The following is a 20,626-nucleotide window of genomic DNA, read 5'->3' as shown; positions in this document are numbered from 1 at the left end:
TGGTGTTCCCGACACCAGCAACTGCACAATTTTTAGAATTTGCGGCTTCTGATTATCTGTTTCTGCTGCAACGTGATTGTCGCATGTGCCTGTAATTTCCCCTCGAAATCGCTTTGTGAGTAAGTGCTTTTGTGGTGACTGCATAGCTCTGCCTGGAACAGTCTGAATTCATGTTATTGACATCAGGGTTGGATTTATCTGATTATATTTCCTTAACTGTTTAATTTGTTAAAGCATTTAATAGAACATTTCTGGAATGATGTACTCAATATTTTCACCATAAAAATGAGCAGCAACATGTGTATCTGTCTGCTGCTGTGTTTGAAGTGGTAGGATTTGCTCTTGGGCAGTGCCAGGAACTTGCTGCTTTTGTAGTTTGGGTGGAATAATTTGGATGCAACCACAGATTTTCTTGCTGATTATTCTCTGTCTTAAAGTAAGCAGGATTATGGGAGGTGCCTTTAAGTAATGATTGTAATAATAGTAGGATATTATATACCCACAAGCATCTGTGCACACATGCATGTGCTACATTTACACTTTTTATATCTGATTTTTTTGTAACAGCTTTACAGTAATTGCTTCTGTGAACTGCCTCCTTTATTTTTATTTTTATATATATCTATATATAACTATATATATCTGCTCAGATATCCTTCCTGCTGTTCCCCTTTTTAGGTGGAGGTGAGGGCTATCAATACTGCTGATGTAGGACCTAGGGTTTTTAACCGTGTAGTGACTGGGGCCCATTTTGCCTCCTTAAGTCATACAAGGCTCCCTATTAACCTGTAGCTTTGCACTTTGGTGTTGCAGTGGTAGCTAAAGAAAAAAATAATATGAAAGAGTACGATAAGAAGCCCAAAAGCTTCTAAACTATAGTGCTTTAGCTAGAGTTAAGGGAACATTTGCCTGCCTTTTCAGATCATGCCAGCAGAGTCACAGGCAAAAGTCATCTCATGAAAGACAAAGTGGCGCGGGGTCAGGGTGCTCCTCCACGGGGATGCGCTGGGAGAAAGGGAAAAGCTGGAAAGGAGAGCCAAGGCAAGACCTCTGGGGAAAGGGACTTGTGGCTGCTCCAGCTGCTGAGGGAAGGGACATGAAGGGCTGAGATGCAGGAGCCTGCTGGTAAGGAGCAGCCTCCCCTGGGCCCTCTCTGCTCCTGCGGGGCACCCACCGGCACCCACCACCTCTTGGCAAAGCAGGCGAGCTTGCCTGCGTCTAGACCTGGCTGGCCTGGCTCATACGGTCTGTGCAATACTGGTGGAAAAGGGAAAAATAGAAACCCCGGAATTGTACGCAGAAGCATTTGCCAGTGTTCAGATGCAGGGTGAGTCAGGAGGGCAGGTTATGAATGTCTTAATTAAAATGCTAGTAATGATGACTGTACCATTAACATATTTTTTTAAAAAGTTAGTGTATAGGTGAGCAATGTGGTTAGTGCCTTATTGATAGCTGCGCTTCCAAACAGCAGACAGGTGTGGGGAACGGGTAGTTTGTAGGTTGCCTTCAGAAACCAAGATTTCTGCAGTCCCTTCCACTTAAAGACACTGCAAAGCCTGAGCTAAAGCTGATGAATGACATGGAGTCAGAAGGCTCTTTAAAGCAACAGGTATTTAACTTGAAAGTCAGTGTGTTTTACATAACCTCCTCTGCACCTGCCTTGCAGAGGAAGGGAGCTTGCAGCAGCCTTTCTAGCTGTAGCAGGACATATCTTCCCCCCGGCGAGCTCCTTGCCTAGGCTCGCATGAGCACAAGGAGGAGTCTTTTCTTACCTGCAGAGGATGGCTAGCTTTCAGAAAGCATTAACCTCCTACCAGGCTCCACCTCTTTCACAATCATAATATTTTAGCTTAAAAATCATAACATGTTAAAGACAATTTTGCATTCCTTTTCTCTAGCCTCTGGCTTTAAAATTGTGGGGTTATATTCAGGTCAGACTGTCAGCTCGCTCTCTGCAACAGTCTAAAGGCTAAATCCCTTTTAAAAAAGAAAATAAATCTTCAGTTCTCACATAATGACTTGGTATCTGGAACTGAGGCTTCACAGAAAAGATCAAATAGCCTGAGCCTTGTGACAGAACTGTAAGAAATGGCAACTCCTCATTATCCCATAGAGTAACGTCTGAGTTATGGTATTAAAATGGACCAAAAGGACCCCTTCAGTCTTTGAATGTTCCCTGAGACAGATGACTAAGGATATAGTCCCTGTGACAGGATCTGGTACCGCTTCCACGCTGCGTGCGTCGGTGATTGTCGCTTGTGCTCCGGCCTCTTACGTTGTTATAGCTGCTCACTCAAGTGTTACGTGGAGTTACACGGGGTGGTTGCGGCATGCAAAGTGGTAACGAGACGCGGGATACTGCGCAAAAGTTAATGACTCTTTGGCGCAGATGGGCCCAAAAGTGGTTATGAGCGACTGCTTGATGTTAAACCCCTAGAAAGTTTGAGAAGAGCAGAGGTGGAGGGACTATGCGGAGAACAGCTCGTTCTCCCTTGACGATCTTTCTCCAAAATGAGAGCAGGATCCTTGTCCCCTTCGGACCCAACCATGAGCTCATCTCAGCCTGCACACCCTTCTCCACCAGCTGCAGCTGTGTTACAGCAGCCTTTGTGCCTGTGCTAATGGGATGAAAGCATTTCCATGTGCTCTTTTCATTTGGAGAGCATACACCCTTCCCCGCAGCCTCCAGTGTATCCTTGTTCCCTTGAAATGGATTCAAGTATTAAAGCCTGTTAAGCTTAATTATCACTAAAAGTCTGGGAGGAAACAAAATCTTATGGCCACTTTAAGCTGTTTCAAGATAGGTATGTATAAATCACAAATGTGCAATCACTTATGGGAAATTCAGAAGCCAGCAAAGCAGTAATACGTACCGAAGAGAGTGATCGTAAAACTTACACGGCCTCCTCAACCACGTGTGTAAGGTTTTGCAGTTCCTGGCCTGGCGAATATCGCTCCTTAGTGAGGGCCTCTCGCATTCAGGACCTGCGCAGGACAAAGTCGCAGCCACAGGTTGCAGTGCGGTGACGTGCCGGAGGTACCACCTGCCTTCCCAGGCTTTCATGAACAAGCCCATGAAGAAGTAGACTGCTGCTGGAACAACTTTGTGCTTTATCCTGAAAATTGTTAAATCTCTGTAATTTCAAATGAAGGGGAAGAGCTTGCCTTCAGCCCTTGTGCCAACCATGTGCAAAACAAACTTTTATTTGGAGAGATTTTTTTGCTTGTGCGAGTATAGAATGAGGCACAGATGGGAAAGTTTCCCTGTTACAGATACCCTCGCTATCCCTCTGCTATGCTTCTCCCAACACAGGGATTTCTGATTTTGGGGAAATACTGCATTATGCGTGGACAGTGGATCAGCCAGTGGACACCTATTCTTTGATTTGAATGGAGCTCTGTATATAGACGCAGATTTAACAAGGCTGTGTCTACTCTTCCTCTCTCCCCCTCCTTTTTCTAATACAGAAGTTATTGCTTTCATTAAGTTATGCTGTAGCAAAACAGTACCATACCAAAACCTAATTCATTCAGACTACATTGAGGGGCAGTGCAAAGAAAACAGTACTGGTAGGTAGCTGTTCTTATGGAGGGGATGAAGAAAGACGTGTATTTCCTTCTTCAATTGTTGGGCTGACTTCAAATCAAAGTTCACAGGAAATCTCAGTTTAAAATTTAGCATCGTTCTCTCTTCTCCCATTAGAGTATTCATGATGACATCTGGCAGCCACAGCAGCGGCAGGCAAGCTCCACTATCCTTTTTTTTTTTTTTTTTAAGTATTTATGTTTGTTGAGAAGCAACAACCCAATCAAAATAGAAACAGTGGCTTTCAGTTTTGCACATGTGCTACATGCTTCTTAACATTGTCTTTTTTCAATAACGAACTATTTCAGTTTTCTTCTGATGCGTAATCACATTACTGTTTCTTCTTGTATAAAATTTTCCTGTAAAAGTTTAAAGCCTCATGTTTCTGCTGGAAAGGCCTCCAGTCTTTCTGTTTCTAAAGACCTTTTTTTTTTTGATCTTTAACTTCATACCACACAGGAAAAAAAAGCCATTACTAACAGATCAGGGAGGTGCTATAAAATGTTTCTTGGAAGGGGATGTAAAAAGGCATATATCATGTTTTGTGGAGGATGCTGCACCTAGTATTGTGGTTGGAAGAGCTGAATCACTGTTTTTTCACCTGGAGATGGGACTGTTTGCTAATGCCTGTTGACAATGTGCATTGATGATGCTCGTCCTCTAGGCTGAGCTCTAGCAAATGCTGATAAATTCCAGACTCTAATCAAATCTTTCAGAAACATCAACATTTGCTAAATAAACATCTTTTCCTCTTCTCTGTTGCATGTCATGGATGTTTTTAACGTTGTTTGGAGTCTTTCTACAAAGCATAACAGATGGCCGCTGCTTTTAATGAAATAATTATATTACCTAACCCTTTCCCTCGGAAAGAAAAGTTTTGGGCTTGATTTTTCACTGTCTTACCTCTTGATTTCGGTGAAGTGTCTTGCATCTGTCACTGGTATTTTCTATTAATGACGCTGATGACAAAGATAAGAGGAAAGTTTTGGTTGAAAAATCTATTGACAGTTTTAAATGAAAGAACGGCTACTTCTCTTGGTATTGCTTTTCGGTTTGGTCACCCTCTCTGTTCATGAAATGTAAAAGGGAAAGCTCAATCCAAAAGTCTGTGAAAAAGCACAAAGCTGTTAAGAGCCAACGATGAGACTGATGTGGTAGATCTACACCGCTCTGAGAGGCAGATCTCGGGAGTGCTCAGAAACCTGTTGACACAATTGCTTAAAGGATTTTGTGTCAATACCCTCTGGGTGTCTTCTTTGGATATTCTTGGTGACATGCTAAGTCAGTTAGCTGAACATTATTATTGAGGTATTACACTGGCAGATACACTTAGGTGTGCAAGGAGCCATATGTGGTGGAAATTGGCCTCTAAAATAGGTTGGATTCAAGCTCCCAGGGCAAATGTTTGTACAGAGATGCAGCCTTGAGAACTGCCCGCTGGCGAGGTTAGTCTCCTCTCTGAAATACATGGTTGTCCTGCTGAGAACCCAAGCACGCTATCAAAACGGACACGCTGGGAGCGTACTGGCAAGATGGAGTCTTTCTGCAGCACGCTCCCGCGTGTGCATGTGAATGGCAGAGTGAGAACAGAGACTCCTCAGATTCAGAATATACTTGATTCCTAAACATTTCAAGAAACTATTTGGCCTTTGACATTGATGACATACCATAGATTGCTAATAATAGCATGCCTGAACTTTTGTTAGAAAAATAAGCACATCCCTCAGTAATTCCCACACTCGTAGGTTAAATCACCACAATATCGTATTAATGCCAGGGCTGATGAAATACAGAGAAATAGGAAAACCTCAGCTGAATAAAATTTGTTCTCCTTTGAGGGGGGTCTTTTTTATGAGACTGAAAAGAAGAACAATAAGATGTCGGCTAGTCATTGTCAGCACCACTGCTCTTGGACACAGATAGGGGTGACAGGATGCTCTTCTTGTCCCACCCTCTTCACAAGTGTCAAGATCTTGCACAAAGCCGCTGATGTTCTGCTGAATTATTATGGCAAACGCAGTTTCATTAACTGCCCCTAAAATAAAGGAAGCATGAGTAAGAGGAAGAATTCACTGAGTTAAGATAGAGGAATTCCTGGAAGGAAATACTATGAATAGACGAGCTTGGAGAGGAAGCTCAGTCTGAAGGAAAGGTTGTATTGCTTTTGTTTGGTTTTTGTAAGATGAATAAAATCTATCTCCAAGAGGAGTTCAGCTTGGATATTAATTCTAGGTCTGCATGTTTTCTGAGCACAGAGATAGCACTCAGCGTGTTCACACCCACAAATAGTATGAAACTGATTATTCATAAAGGGGGAGACAGTGGGATTTATGCCAAAGTTCCCGAATATTTACTATTCATGCATCTAGAAGGAAATGAGTGACAGAAATCTGTGAGTGCAGGCTGGGATAAAAGTTCATTTCGTTATGAGGAGACCTGGTTTTGCATGAATCTTGGAGGATTTCATAGTTAATGGAATAATATTGTTTCCACAGAGTCATTATACATAAGATAGCTGCCCTGGTACTGAAGTAATTTCTCACCTGTCTGGACATGATATTCAAAACTGTGTTGTCTGTTTGATACAAAAATTCAGTGTTTGGGTAACCTCTTCTGAAGGCAAACAAAAAGTATGTGTTAAATCAAGAAAGACAGAAAGAATATGAAAATGAGCAAGACGGATTGATATCCACATACTTTAAGTGGACTGGTTTGAGTTATCCTGAGGTTTACTTGCTGGTGTTTTTATTCCCTTTATGCTGACTATCAGGATATCCTGTTGCTATAGGCTAATGTGGAATGCACTCTGCTTTAATGGTCAGAGTTCAGTGGTTTCATCGTATTTTCACAAGCAGAAAGCTGGTCCTTAACAAAAATTTTTTTGTCCCAAGGGGCTAGGCATATGCTGGGAAGAAAACGTATCACAAATTTCAAGTATGCAAACTCTTGTGGGCTTTTAAGACTGTAACTACAGAGAAATTACAGCATAAAGACTTCACGGTGATAGCAGTGCTGGGGCGTAAAGTGTAATACTTACCGTACTTTCATAAAGTGTGTGCTGCTGGTGTGGACTAATAGTGTACTTCCTCTACAATCGTTCAAACTAGGAGAAAAATAATTGGCATTTTGAATTTACGCTGCCTTCTTTTTGCATGTAGAGAACAGCTTTATGCATTAGAAAGGTTTAAAAGCAGAGTTCACGTTACATCTCAGGAGCAAGAGGAAGGTATTTTACAATGTTATAGATGGCATTATCAGCAAGAATTGATAGAACCGCCTGCTGTATATGGGTTTTAAGATTTATTCTAATATTGCTAAATTTGGATCTGAAGCTCAGCTGAGAAGCCACCGACACTACAGTACTTTAGCTTTTCTCTGCAAAGAGAAACATTTTGCAGTTCCTACAAGAAACCAGTGTCATGGCTGCCTTGAAGGGAGCCTGCCGAGTGTTCCCGTTTCTGACTGAGCCGTTTGACATCCAAGCTTGCAAATTGTCCTCAGTTACACGGGGAGAGGAGGCGGTGGCGGCCGCCCGGGGCTGCTCTGCGACTGGCCACAGGGCCGGCTCAGCCTCCGTCTTGGGCTTCCCGGTCAGCCTGGGCTCTCTGGTTTGTTCTGTCTGCTATCGTTTAAATGGAATTGAGTATGTCAATAAATAACCGTTGAAAAGTCAATCCCAAACCAATTCCTTGCTACCGCAGACTTTCCCCACCCCCCCTCTTAGTTGATATGAGAAAAGTTTTGGGGGGTTGTTTTCCGGAGCAGTGTTTCTTTCTGATCTTCTGATAGCTTTTTCAGTTTCTGTGTATTCATGAGTTTGGTATTCATGAGTTTGTTACTCTATTTTAACGTAGTTGTGCGTAGTTGTGCAGAAGACTTATAGTTCTTTCTTTTCCCACTTCTTTTCTGTCTCATCATTTGTCACCCCATCCCCTTTTTCATGCTTATTTCTACAATCATCACTTATTCTGTAAAGTGCCATAGTTATCTAAATACTGAAAACAGTGACAGAACCCTTATGATAGATGATAGCTAACTTGGTAAACAGAGGGTTAGCTGTAGGTTTGGGAACAGATTTCCTTAAAATTGGTAAGCCTTCTGGTGGCCAACTTCACCATCAGCTTCAAACTTTGCAAGTCAGGTTGGTGTGTGCTGAGGAACGAGGAGGCAACAAAAGACATTCTTGCACTTCAGAAAGGAGCCCAAGTACAGACTGAGCGTGGATGAGTTATTTTGTGGATAACAAAAGTGGTGATTGTAGAACAAACATGACAATTTTACAGCACAAAAATGTTTCTTGCTGAATGCTTATTATTGTATTTGCAGATCGACTTCATATGTACCACATGTGCTTATTGTTGTTGCATTGTGATTTCAAGCTTTTATGAAGTGATAAGCCACATATTAATAGTTTTAACAGAAGGTGCTCTAGTTGTTAACATGGTAACACCTTGCAAGAACAATATGTTATGCTCATTTTTGATTCTAGAAACATGCAACATTCTGCGCTTCAAAATACATAAGGTAAATGCCTAGTTAGTACTTAGATCTGCTCAATATATTATCTTCCACAAATTCCTAGCCTGCCCTGTTGCTCAGTCCTGCAATAAAAATTTGCTGCCTCAGACTGCAAAATAATAATTCATTTCCCAGGAATCTCTTTAGGTACAAGCTGTGAAAGCAGATCTGGAAGTTGCAAGCACATTTGCTCTTGCTTAATCTTACTCAAAACTGAACACTAGTACAGTAACAGGTGTTCAAATACATCTAAGTTATCACCCTAGCTTGGAGGAATCTTTTTTTTTTTTTTTTCCTTATCACAATCAGGTTATCAGTGGCCTACAGATGAAATCCTAGTCACATTCAGCTCAGTAAAAATTGTGCCGTTACTACTGTAAATGAGTTTTGTAGTAGTAGGATTCCACCCTATGACTGCAGCTGATGTCAATGAAAATTTTCCAAAGAAGGCACCAGGTATATAATCGACACATTGGTCCAAAGAAAGCCAAACAGTAGTGTTTTGATCATAATAAAAATTAGGGAACTTTATAGTTGTTTACATTCTGGATATCTGATTAAACAAGATAAAATTAAATGAAGTTAGCATGTTAAAACTTTCCTTTAGTTGCATCGTGAAGGGGACAGACAAGGATAAAAATACCAAATTTGATGCCTTTACAGAAACTCCTTTCAACCTGCCTTTCTGGGTAGGCAGTACATGAAAGCATTTGCCCATGAGAAACATCTTCTAAAACTGTCATGATTTGATGTGACACGTTTTTCTCCCAATTTGCATGCCTGATAATAGACTTCCTAAATACCACCTTCAGGTCCATTGGCAAAAAAGTAACCCATCTGAAAGAAACGTTGGATCAAATGTTGGTGATGGGACAATCTCGGGGCTGCGTCTGAATGTGAGACAAAGGGTTTAGGCCATTAAAAGCTATATGGTCTATTGCCATGCTAATGTTGAGTTCTTTGTGTAGTGTGGGCTTGTTGCCTCGTAAACACGTTTCCATGACTCATTAAATCCTCTGAAATAAAAGCTCTCACAATTCCAGTACAGCGGAGCAGTCATTTTTCGATTTAATTATAAACAGGCTACATAATGAGCTACCTAACTTGTCCCCTTTTCTGAAGGAGGAGAATGGTTAGCGACCTTTCCTTTCTCTAAACAGTACCAAAATCCACTTTATTTGCAAGATGAAGGAGTGGAAAGTCCTTCACAAAATAAAAGGGGTGCATAAGCAAATGCCAGCTGGGCGACTAGTATTTTACATAACAAGTAAGAATATATATTTTGTGAACCAATTTAGTATTCAGCTTAAGAGAATACAGTAACCATAGCAACCCCTTATCACCTGTTTGAGACACTGCAACATCTTAATGAAATGTGCACCAAATGCCCTGCTAATATTTGTAAAATGCTGATGATATTATCTCCTGGGGACACCTACCCTGAAAGGCAAACATGTAAAAATGCTTGAGATTCGTGATTCCCCTGTCTACTATCTGCTACTTTGTTTATATATATATATCAGTTTTATTTCTCAAAAGTGAGAGATTAATGGGTGTAAGGAGTCAGTGGAGGGAGCAGTGTGGTGGACATACATCACTCTTCACCCACAGCGAGCCTATAATAACCGCCCGCAGTTAAGTGCTCTGAAGGCTTTGGTGGTTTGTGGTGGCCAAACAGAGGCAACATAAAGGGAAAGGTTTCCCAAGAGGGTTGAACATGGGATCTCACAGGAAACCACCCAAAAATAACTAGGTAAGCACAGATCCCTCCCCTGAAGCAGTTATCAATTTACGGAGACAGTTGTGCCATTTATTTTATTTGCAGGCTTCTGAATCACATCAAGCTGTAACAACAATGATCTTTCTGGCTGTAGTGACAGCTTCTGCCATCTCAGACTTTACATTTCAGGTGCTCCCCCTTCCTTCTCAGCTTCCAAGCTGCAACTGGTCAGACCTTTACACTTCTGAAGTCTAAAATGCGGGTAGGGCAGGTGGATTTTTCTGCCGTGTTACTTCTGTGCCCCACAGCCCTAAAGCTGAGGACACTGGGATGGCCTGCAGAGCTCCCCTGCCGAGTGTCATCCCCTTTTCCCAAAGGACGCTGTGCTTTGTACTTTTTTTGTGGTGGACTTTATTTTCCCAGTCTATAAACTACTTAGAGAAGCAGGTGGTTATCATTTATCTGATGATTGCTGTGCATTCAGAGTTCCTTTGATAAAAGATAGATGGAAACTGCATTTAAATCATGAAAGTCTTCAATTTCAAATCCTCCGTATGATTCTTCTCTCTCTCTTACTTCATTGTGAAGTGTTGTATACTGTGTATATATACTTCCACTCCTGAGTACACATGTAGAAGGAGGGTAGAAAAATCAACGGTTACCAAGTGATTTGGTAATCAGGCACAATTCAGCCTAATTCCGCTGTATGTGCTGAGGCATCTTGATGTCTAATTTTGGTCTGCAGCACCGTGTAGTACCAAGCCCTTCGCTCCTAATTGCAGGTGGTAGCTGGGAAACTGAGAGCACTGAAAGCGTGGGTGGCTGGAGCTGACGGGATTATCAGGGCATCGCTCCCTATTCCCATTTCCATAAAGGACCTTCCTGGTGCCCAAGAAGTGTGGAAAAGGCCTCTATGAAGTGGGAGTTAGGACCTTTGGATATCATTGCAGTTTCATAGTGTATTACAGCAAAATACAAGCTAAGGAAGATGCTGGCATAAGAGGGAGAGACTATGAGCATATGTGACAAAGTGTGGCCCTAGGGATCAAAATTGACATGCAATAGCTTAGAAGGCATGAATTAACCTTCACTGCTGGGGTAATGTGCAGTAGCAGCTACTTCTATACTTTTTTTTCCTGCTGTTGGTGCAAAATAATGATGTTGGAGAGTGTGCTGCAGGCAGGGGCTAGAATGGTTGGATGTCCCTGCAAAAAAACCACATGTACTCACGAATATTTGCGACATCTGCAAATTTCAGCATTGAAGTGACAAATGCGGACTAATAATAAACCGTGGAAGTAAGACATGCGAAAATTAAAGCCTAGTGGTGAGCATTTTATTTCTATGCAGGCCTTCATATTCCAAGTCTTAACCGAACCAGATTTTCTCAGTTACTGGATCTTCATGAAAAGGTTTAATACCAACTATGAAAATATAGTTTTCATGGACCAGTCTGGTTTTTTATTTTAGTGCTTTTTATAAGAGTAGCTTATAAAATGAGAATCAAAGGATTGGATTATAAAACTGGTTTGCCTGGAACCTGGAGAAGTACATTATCTTTGCAGTCGTTGTCTTTTATTGCCAGTGCCACTTAACAAAAATGGAGGCCTGAAGAGGGGACACATCTGGAAATGTGAGCTAAATAAAGTAAAAATTATTTTGGAAACTGGTAAACCTACACTATATATGTCTGTAATTAAAAGGAATGAGGTACAGTGGGTCATAAAAGTACCATCTGAAAACAGTTTAGAGGTTAAAAAAGGGCTACTTGGCACAGATCGAAGGGTGAGACCTGACCAGACCAGTCCTCCCAGGGCAGTACTCCCAATGGGCCTGTTTATAAGTGTACTGTTTCAAACCCCTCCTTAGCTGGTGTACACATAAATAATTTTAAGCAATGCTCCTGGTGAGAAAAAGCACTAATGCAATAGGGAGGACTCTCTGAAACTGTCTCTTATTTTACTGCTGTGACTAATGCTTTGCGATATCTGCCCACATCCTTGAATTACTTAATTTAAAATTCTCTGGTAAGAAGATTCTTTTGATTTTTCTTCTAAATTCTTTGTCTGTTTTTCTCATTTGAAATTAGAAGAACATGATTTTTTTGTGTGTGTGTAAAACTTCCCACATAGATGTATTACATATTCAGTACCCAGGGCCTCGCTGAAGCAGTGGGAAGGGATAGTAATTTGATATTTCATAGGTAATCCGACCTTGACGGTAACCCCAGTGAACTCCAGAAGCTTATGAGTCAAATCATGAGTCACATATGTTAGCAAATTCTCAGTTGTATGAAGAGGTTTTCCTCAGCAGAGTCTAAGGACTTCAGGTTTGGGTTTAGGCTTTTTGTTGTCATTCCCCAGCCTACCCCCCGCAAACCTCACCTCACCACAAACGTTGCAAAATATTTCGCTCAGTTGTAGAGAAGACAAGAGTTGAGTTCTTTCTTTTTAGCGGAGAAAGCCCAAGCATACACATTCATTTTTACTTGAAGAATTTGAATATATTTCTCTTATACATTCACACACATGCGTACACACACACAATTTTCTAGAAATAATTTCAGTAGTCTACTTGTATTGTCTGATTTATACTGTCTTTCACATTCTGGCTACCTATATTTAGCCCAGAAACTTGTAGTCATACCTACAAAGATTAGTCTTTTTGTGTCTTTCATTCCTGCTTATGGAAGAGCCTGTGCTGCCCTGATTACAATAAGGTTTAAAGATGGTTCAGTATTTATAGGTTTATTCTCTCCTTTATTACCCTCAGGAAAATAAGGGCAGCTTCAATATACAGTTTGAGAATTAAAATGGAGGAGCTGAAATGCCTTGCCCATGGACACACAAGCAGTTCACAGGTTGCAGTTTGTATTACTATTGTTTAAGATACAATCCTGAGTCGCTTTACTTGACAAGGTTTCGATGTGACCCTGTTGCTGTATAGCTGACAGACAGGTAACTTTTCTATCTCCTCTCCCAAGAGGTTGCTTGTTTCACAGAAGCCCTTTTTCCATGTGGCAGGCAGCTGGCATGAGTAGCCGGAGCACTGGAGAGAAGAGATAAATGAGAATTCTCTCCGGGAATATTCTTGGGGAGGTTCAACTGCAAAAAGTAATTTTCTCATGAAAGTAGGTTACATGAGAAAATGTAGATTGACAAATTTTTCTGCCTAGAAAAATGAGACAAAAGCTTTTAGTCTGATATGAACTTTTAGACAACCTCAGCTCTGTTGATCTGAGCTGAAACATCTGATTTCAAGTCAGTGAAATACTGGTTGGTTGTCCCTCCAGTGGCAGTTTGCTTCCTGGGATTTGTAGAGAGATGCCTGAGCTCCTTTTTTACCTCAGTGTGACCAAAGCTGTGTAGTGTCATTCCAGGGAAATACACCAGAACCTTGAAATATCAAATATCTCCTGGGAACAAGAAATGTAGAGAAGAAAAAATGGTGCAGAAATATTCCAGTTTTTCATGTTAATGCCTTGCCTCAGCTGGGGGGTTGAAAAGATACTAAAATGCCAGCATTTCTTCTGTCTTGGAAAATTTTGCAAGACAGAGTAGATCTCTCTATATTTTTTTCTGGACATGGCATAGTCCCGACAGTGCTTAGAGTTTCTCACTTCTGGCCCAGACTTCTGCATGACATATGATATGTCTAACCTGCTCTGTGCAGGTTGAAGAAAACCCCCCTTTTAGAGCAGAATGGCGTAATTGTGAGAATGTTACACATTTTTTGGTAAAACTGTGGTTAGGGGGATTCATTTGGAAAGGAAGGATTTGCATGGTTTGATGGTCTAGGCTAACATGCAGATAATGGGAATTTGAGAAAGGAACCTTCTTGCTTCAGGTGACAATTTATCAGTTTAGGTTTTAACTTGTTTCAATGAAATTGTGGCCAGATGACTCCTCATGCAATCTGTGTGATCATATGTTTGGATACAAGTCCTGGAAAACCAGAACGGTTTTGACAGCTACTGTTTGATGTTTCGCTGTAAAAGGCATATGTCATACAACTTTTGCTATTTGCCTCAATCTTTATTTGCTTAGCTTGAGTCATTGCATGAGTGATTTTTGCAATCGGCCACTAAATACGTAGTTGGTACAAAATGCAATGAAATAAAGTTACTCTTTTTTTTTTTTCCTATGCTATTAGCAGTTACAGAAACATAAGGCAATTTATGTCTTGTTACTTTATCATTCTTGTTTTCATGGAGACTTCTTCAGGCTGGAATATTAAGAAAAAAACTGGTGTCATTTAACTATTATCTATTACTTTTAAGAGTAATGAGGCGTAATTATCACTGAAGTATCAACTAATTAAAAAAACCCTAGGAAATAAAATGGAGAAACAACAGTAAGCTAATTATGTTTGCCATTTAAATCTGCATGTATATATACCAGAGAACAGATGTTTCAGAAACTCTGAACCCTTATAGCATCCTTCTTTGTCAGTCTTTTTAACTTACTATACTTCCATATAATTTTGGAATAGGCTATCACAGGGTCTTCTTATCACTAATTTATAACACGTGAATGTGCACCAACTTGTTCAGCCTAGCAGATCAAGTATCTGCCTCATAGCAGATGTGGTAAAATGAAATCCAGCAGATATTATTCTTCTGATTAAAATATCTTAATCAAAAAGTCTAGTCAGTGTTGTCATTAAGGCAAGTGCAGATGGATTGTTTTTTAACCACCTTTCTGTCTGCCTGAGCTGTGGATTACTTAGACTGCATAAGTGACGGAGGAAAATGTTGTCCTGAAGACATCCTCCCTTCTCTTGCCTGTGGCTGGTGCAGCCCCAAGTGAGATCAGAGCAGTCTGAGGGATGCTGTAAATAACCAAGCGAGAATGAATGGTCATCTAAGGACCGCTCCACCAAGAGGACTACAGGATGCTCTGATCTTTCTCAGCTTTGCCTGTTTTAGTGATACCCTGCCAAAAGGCTGAGTCATCTTGCTTGAAAGGCAATGAATTTCCCAAGGGGCTGCCTTAAGGACATCTTTGTGCACTGTGGCTTTCAGTATGTATTTGTAAATTTAAGGATGTCTGACATTGCTGGTCGTATTTTTAAACTTCTTTTGGAAAATGTGTGTGCATTTAAATACCCATGAGTCAGACACTCTGCCAGGGTAATTAGTTTATCTTCATTGCATTCACTGCAGAGATGCTGATAAAAGCAGTTAAGTACTGCCTTGTGAGATCCAGCCCTGGGCATTCTTATATTCACACATATTAAGCATATATTTTAAAATTATTGTGTGACACTTTCACATCTTGAGAACAGTTTTTCTTATTAACACTATTTCGGAATTTTTTCAGGTTTTATACTGTCTTCTCAGAAAATTTTCTACATCTTGCAACCTCATATTTTGTGCCAGTTCTTCTGGAGGTTATTTTTACATTCCAGTGTTGCCTTGAGTTATATATTCTAGTGTTACTGGGGTTATTAAGCAGTATTTTGTATTCTGGACATCCTGCTCTTCCTGCGGGTGCCAATTTGAAACTGCCAAGGAGGGACTATAAAAACCATTACAAATGAATTTCAACACCAATAGTTTGGGTGTGAATATTACCTTTTCCTCTCAAAATGCAACAGTTTAGCTGCTTGTTTAATTTAAAAAAGCATGTCTTTATTTTTATCCATTGTCTATATTGCAAATTAAAGGCAATTTCTTTGTGATTGACTTCATATCTGATGATGCTGCTTTTTAAGCTAGGTTTGTTTCTTTCTAGCCTATGTGCTGGGTCATATTTTTCCCTGCTGCAACTCTTTCACTCCTACCGTATAATCAGATCCTGGGGTCTGGTCTGTCTCTATTTGGCACAGCTCCGTAAGGAGACAGAGTGGTTCTTCTGTCTTTAGCGTATATTGAATTCTCTGGGCCCAGAAGAATTTCCATGGCAGCTGGAATTCAGCTAATGAAAGTCCTTTTCTGCACTTCCCATTCTGCGCTCCCCCTGCAACTGGTGCAGACCTAGCTTGGTCTGAACTGCATAAAATTGTGTTACACCAAAAAAACTCCAGTGACTGAGCAATGCCACATTAGGTTGCTTTGCACCTGCTCGACCAGTTCAAAACCGTTCCTGTGTCTGGTAATTGATTGGAAAGAATGAAGCTAATTAAGGAAGGTTTACTTAACAAATCAGAATAAGCAAAAGGTTCAGATTTTGAAACAGTGCTAAATTTTTGGTATTAAGACTGTTGTCCTTGCCTTGCCACAACTTAAAACCTTCAAACTTGTCCACTGCATTGATGAGCACCAAACTAAGCCTCATCCCACTAAACTCAGCTGAACTTTTCCAGAATGAGAGCTGACATGCTGACAGAGAACACGCAGCACCATGTTTTAGTAAAAATATGTGATATTTGTACATAACGTACAATTTGTAACTGGTATTACATGGTGGTAGGTTTTGCTGCATGTTTATAGGAAGTCTCAAAGCTTTTTGGCTAGTTCAGCCAGCTCAGGACACATGCTAAAATTACCTCTTTATCTTAAGTAGCAATAGGAGGCAGGATTGTGAGCTCTCACAAGTACCTGCTAGCTACTTTTGCCAGGTCAGGAGCAGAACAGCATGGACCACACTGAAGTTCTTTGCTGGTCAACGCTGCTGGCAGTGGAAGGCCAGCTAATGTTATCTCGCCTTGCCTCTGCTTTAGTGAATGGGGCACCGTGGTGCTTGAGACATGAGGCTAGACGGAGGACTTGCGTGTCTGCCCTTTTTGCCTGGGAGGTGCTTGGTGTGTGATAAGGAGTGTGGCAGACACCTACAGCGAGCAACAAGGTCAGAGCTACTTCGGTACTTCTATGTCTGCTGGAGTCACTCATAACTCCAAGGGCAGATTAAACTGAGGTTTGATAAGGGCGATCTGACCATTGGTACTGATAACCAGAGCTGACAGAACGCAAAACTGCCAATGGTTTGGCGTACTTGTGGCCTTTTGGCTTTTAACCTGAATTAATTCCGTAAGAATCCTCTAAAACTATCAGGCTCCCACCCGTGCTTTTGGTGTCACTTATACAGATCTTTGCTCCCAGCGATGCCTGAACTTATAGATGGCACCACCTCCTCTGGCTGCCCTTACCTCTGCAGGTTCCCACTGGACAAACTGTAAAAGTTTCCTCCTTCGGGGACAGAATCTTCTTTCACTTCCCCAAAGACTGTATGACTTTCTCATGCATGCACATACACTTGGGTTATAGATGTGAACCTGGATATTCAGAGGAAGGTGTAAAAAACAGCACTGGTCTTTTCTTGCATCCCAAGTGGCAATTCCTCTTCCTCGTTTTGCTCTACCATTGTGTTTGTGGACGCTGACTACCTTCAAAACCAATTCAGATGTGGACGCTCTTTCTTCCTCTTATGCCACTCAGAAGACCTCAAGAAGTTAAGTGCAGAACCTTTTTTGAAGCCACCGCATGCGATAGTACTGCTGCCGGGTGGGTTGATCACAAAGAACGTTCCTCAAAGGTGGAAAGTGAATGGTGGAATTAGAAGGGGGGCTGTCTATGACACTTGGTTATTTCAGTAAAAAAATGTCCACACCCTAACCTGAACATGTGTCATTGACGAATTTTTTTTTTATTATTTTATGTTTTTGCTAACACTAAAAATGAGTTTTCATCCTGTAGAACTAATGCATTTTTTGACGCCACATTCTGCTGAGTTTTCAGAAAAATGTAATTCCCATCCCATCCTGTAAGGAGTGCATGTTGTATATGAAAAGGTGTGCATTTCCAGAAAAGCTCTGCAACTGTTTTATCTTTATAAAGTTGGAGTTCTTACTGAATCTTTTGCTATGTTTCCACATGAAACTCTGAAACTGTCCTCAGAATCCCCTTCTTAAAGCCCTGAAACCAAATACAAGGTTTTGGGGTGAATCCTTTTATAATCCTTAGAATTTTCTAAGTTTTGCACCTTTTGCTAAATCACCTTCACCAGGGAAGTTTATCCCTAAGGCTCTAATTACTTCATAAAAGCATTTTTATGCTTCCTTTGAATGCATCCTGGAGAGGATTGTCCTAGATTTAACCACAGTAAAAGGTCTTCACATACCACATACTCATTTCAAGTGACACGTGTCCACTGAGCTATGTTTGGGGAACAGAGGACGAGCATTCCTATTAAGTGCTCTTAATGCACCTCGCTCTGCGCGTTGCAGCTGCTTCAAGCTGTTGTGCAAGTGTGCAGGACTAGACCGTCACTGGAGGATCGCTAAGTTGTCTCCACGATGGCTAGTGTAAGTGGTTGGTCTTACCCTTATGCAACGCGCTGTGTTGATGATCCCTGGAGAGACTTGGTTTCTGTTGTACTTTAAAGCATATAACTGGATTCTTCCACCGGAGGGCATGGACCAGGCAAGAGCACAGAAGGCCCTGGATAAAGTGCAATAGTGCTTTAAATCAAGTTTTCCCTCCATCCATGCCTGGCTTCTGAGCTGGACAGTGCCAATATTACACAAACTCCTTTCTTAGTTGCACTTATGAGCAAAATCATTATTGTCTTTAAATGGGAAAGCAAATGAATAAATTTTTCAGATCTTTTCTTTCTTTCCCTGTGACATACCCAGTGCTGGAGCTTATCATACGTTGAAAGGAAATATATTTCAGGAAGCCTTTAATTAAATTCCTGGCAGCACATCATTGTAATATTTTTTTTTTCTGCAGCTCAATTCAATAAGATTTCTTGTACTGATAGGAATTTTTCTGGATAGTGACTACTTTTCGCATTGGTAGATAAAGCCCTTGCAGAAGCAAATCCATGATATTGGGGCTTTTCTTCAGACATTAGATTTGCCTGATTGTCCGCAGAGATCAAAAGGCAGATTTCCATTTAAAGCGGAACAGAGAAACTAACAGGCTTCTGAACTGATATTAAGTTAGAGGCAAAGAATCTGGAGAAGAATGGGTGGTATGAGTTTGCAGGTTTGTTTTTTTGTTTGGTTGGTTGTGGTTTTTTACTGAAGAAATGTGTAACTCAAATAGCAATTGTACTTCAGATTTGGGATTTTTCATTTTGCCTTTTGTTTGTTTATTTTAATGAGAGCCACCAAGGGGCAGCAGATAGAAGCTGATCTCATTGTTAAAATCTGAAAAAAACCCAAAATCTATTATTATTTTTTCTTTAAAGTTGCATGTGGGGTCCAGTGTTACCCTGCATAAAGAACTAAGCTTCAGGAATGAGGAAATCACCCTCCCTAAAGAAGGGAAAGTGAATAACGTTCTAATGCTATGGATGATTAAATATTTGCTACGGAAGCAAATAAAACTTTGCAACAAAATATTTCCAAAGCCTATGGATTCACACACGTACTTCTGTTCCTTCCGGCAGACAGACACTTGCTCTTGATGTAGGTGGCAGACTGTATTTTACTATTTGCTGCTCACGTCATTATGTAATTTACTTTTTAATCTGACGTGAGGAAATTGGTGCTTCTGGAGCGCATGTGGCTCCGACTAGTACGGGATATTGCCACTTTACCGGGCGGCTGTTAAGTGTTTCTGCGTCACCCCGACGTTTCAGTAGTTTCAACTGGACATTCACATCTTCTTGCTGAAGTCCTGGGAGCCCGTTAAGCTTTAGGCAGACCCAGAGCAGTTAGATGAGAATGGGAATAATCTCTTACACCGCAAATTGACTTCCCTCTTTGTAGCCCTAGACACTGTTTCCAGCTGCTTTCAGTCTTTTAAATCCTTGAAAGCTTTCCTAATCCTCGTGTAGGCAGCCTTTATGTGCTCTGCCTCCCTCCCCTTCCTCCTGATTGGCGAGGCTATTTCATGGCCTAATTCAGCCAACTACTACATCCCTGTGCTGTGGTTTGAAATAAGAGCCAGGCGGACAGTTGCCTCCCCGCTCCCGACTTTTAATAGGCTGGGGAAGGAAGGTTGGGAAACTTGACATTGTCTTAAGAAGAGTCCCGTCCCCCCCCAGCAAAGGATAAAAAGGGGGGGAAAAAAATTAATAATAAAAAAAAAAAATCAGGGAGGAGGAGGGGTGGAAAAACTTGCTTACGGTGGGAAACTTGATGGATTTGTGCGCTGCCGGGAGCAGCGCAGTGTGAGCAGCCCCTCGCCGGCTGGATGGATGATGGGAATCTCACCATGAGGCAGGTAAGGAGCCGCTGTCCGCCGAGGCCGGCCAGGCCAGCCCGGGCAGCCCAGGACGGGCTCGCCTCGCCGGCCCCGGGTAGTACCGGTACCAAGCCCTGCGGAGCTCCAGCTGCTCCCCCCAATGCCCCCTTCTTGTTTCTTAGCCTTGTCAAGAGGAAGTTTCCGGGCTGGGGAAAGGGGTGGGGGGGGGGAATTTAACCGATTTGAGGGGGTTTTGCGTAATCCTCCTGGCAGGCAGTGATGCCATGCAGGTCATTGTGCCTTTCGGGGTTGTTCGGGGCACGAAAGCGGTTCGCGAGGGATGTAAATCAATTCCAGTTTGCCATGGTTTAAATGCATTGTGTAGGCTGTCTCGCAGCCCTGTTTGTGACATGCGAAAGGAAAGAACTTGCTGTGTTATAAGCTTAAATATGCCAATAATTCAGCCCAGGGATAATTTATTAAACAGCTCTGCGTGAGTTTCTTGCCTGCCAGTGCTTTAATCTTCTGATTGTTTTAAAATGTAGTAGTTTCAAGCTGTCTTACTGCTTCACGAAAGTACTTTAAGATGGGTTTTCTAGGGGTTTTTTCCCCCTAAGATTATTCAAATGAGGTTTTTTTCAAGACTTCTATTCACCTGAGGAGACAAAAGGAGCTTTTATTCTCGTTCTCACAGTTAAAAGGCACAGTGGCAAAATGTTTTTGATTC

General features: G+C 41.5%; 1 protein-coding gene across 2 annotated transcripts in view; it reads left to right on the top strand.

The window, feature by feature from the left end:
• MID1 (midline 1) overlaps window positions 1–20,626 on the top strand; it is a 248,295-nt gene that overhangs the window by 80,037 nt on the left and 147,632 nt on the right. Inside the window, exon 1 of one of the 2 annotated variants that reach the window (XM_049834644.1) lies at window positions 19,846–19,938. The exons of the other annotated variant lie outside the window; for it this stretch is intronic. The gene's annotated coding sequence lies outside the window, so the exon portion shown is untranslated. Of the gene's footprint in view, window positions 1–19,845; window positions 19,939–20,626 lie in introns of those variants that run through there. 2 annotated transcript variants of the gene reach the window in all.

The sequence above is a fragment of the Accipiter gentilis genome, chromosome 31 (assembly GCF_929443795.1).
Source record: "Accipiter gentilis chromosome 31, bAccGen1.1, whole genome shotgun sequence".
Taxonomy (NCBI): Eukaryota; Metazoa; Chordata; class Aves; order Accipitriformes; family Accipitridae; genus Astur; species Astur gentilis.
This window is presented reverse-complemented; position numbering and strand designations above follow the sequence as displayed.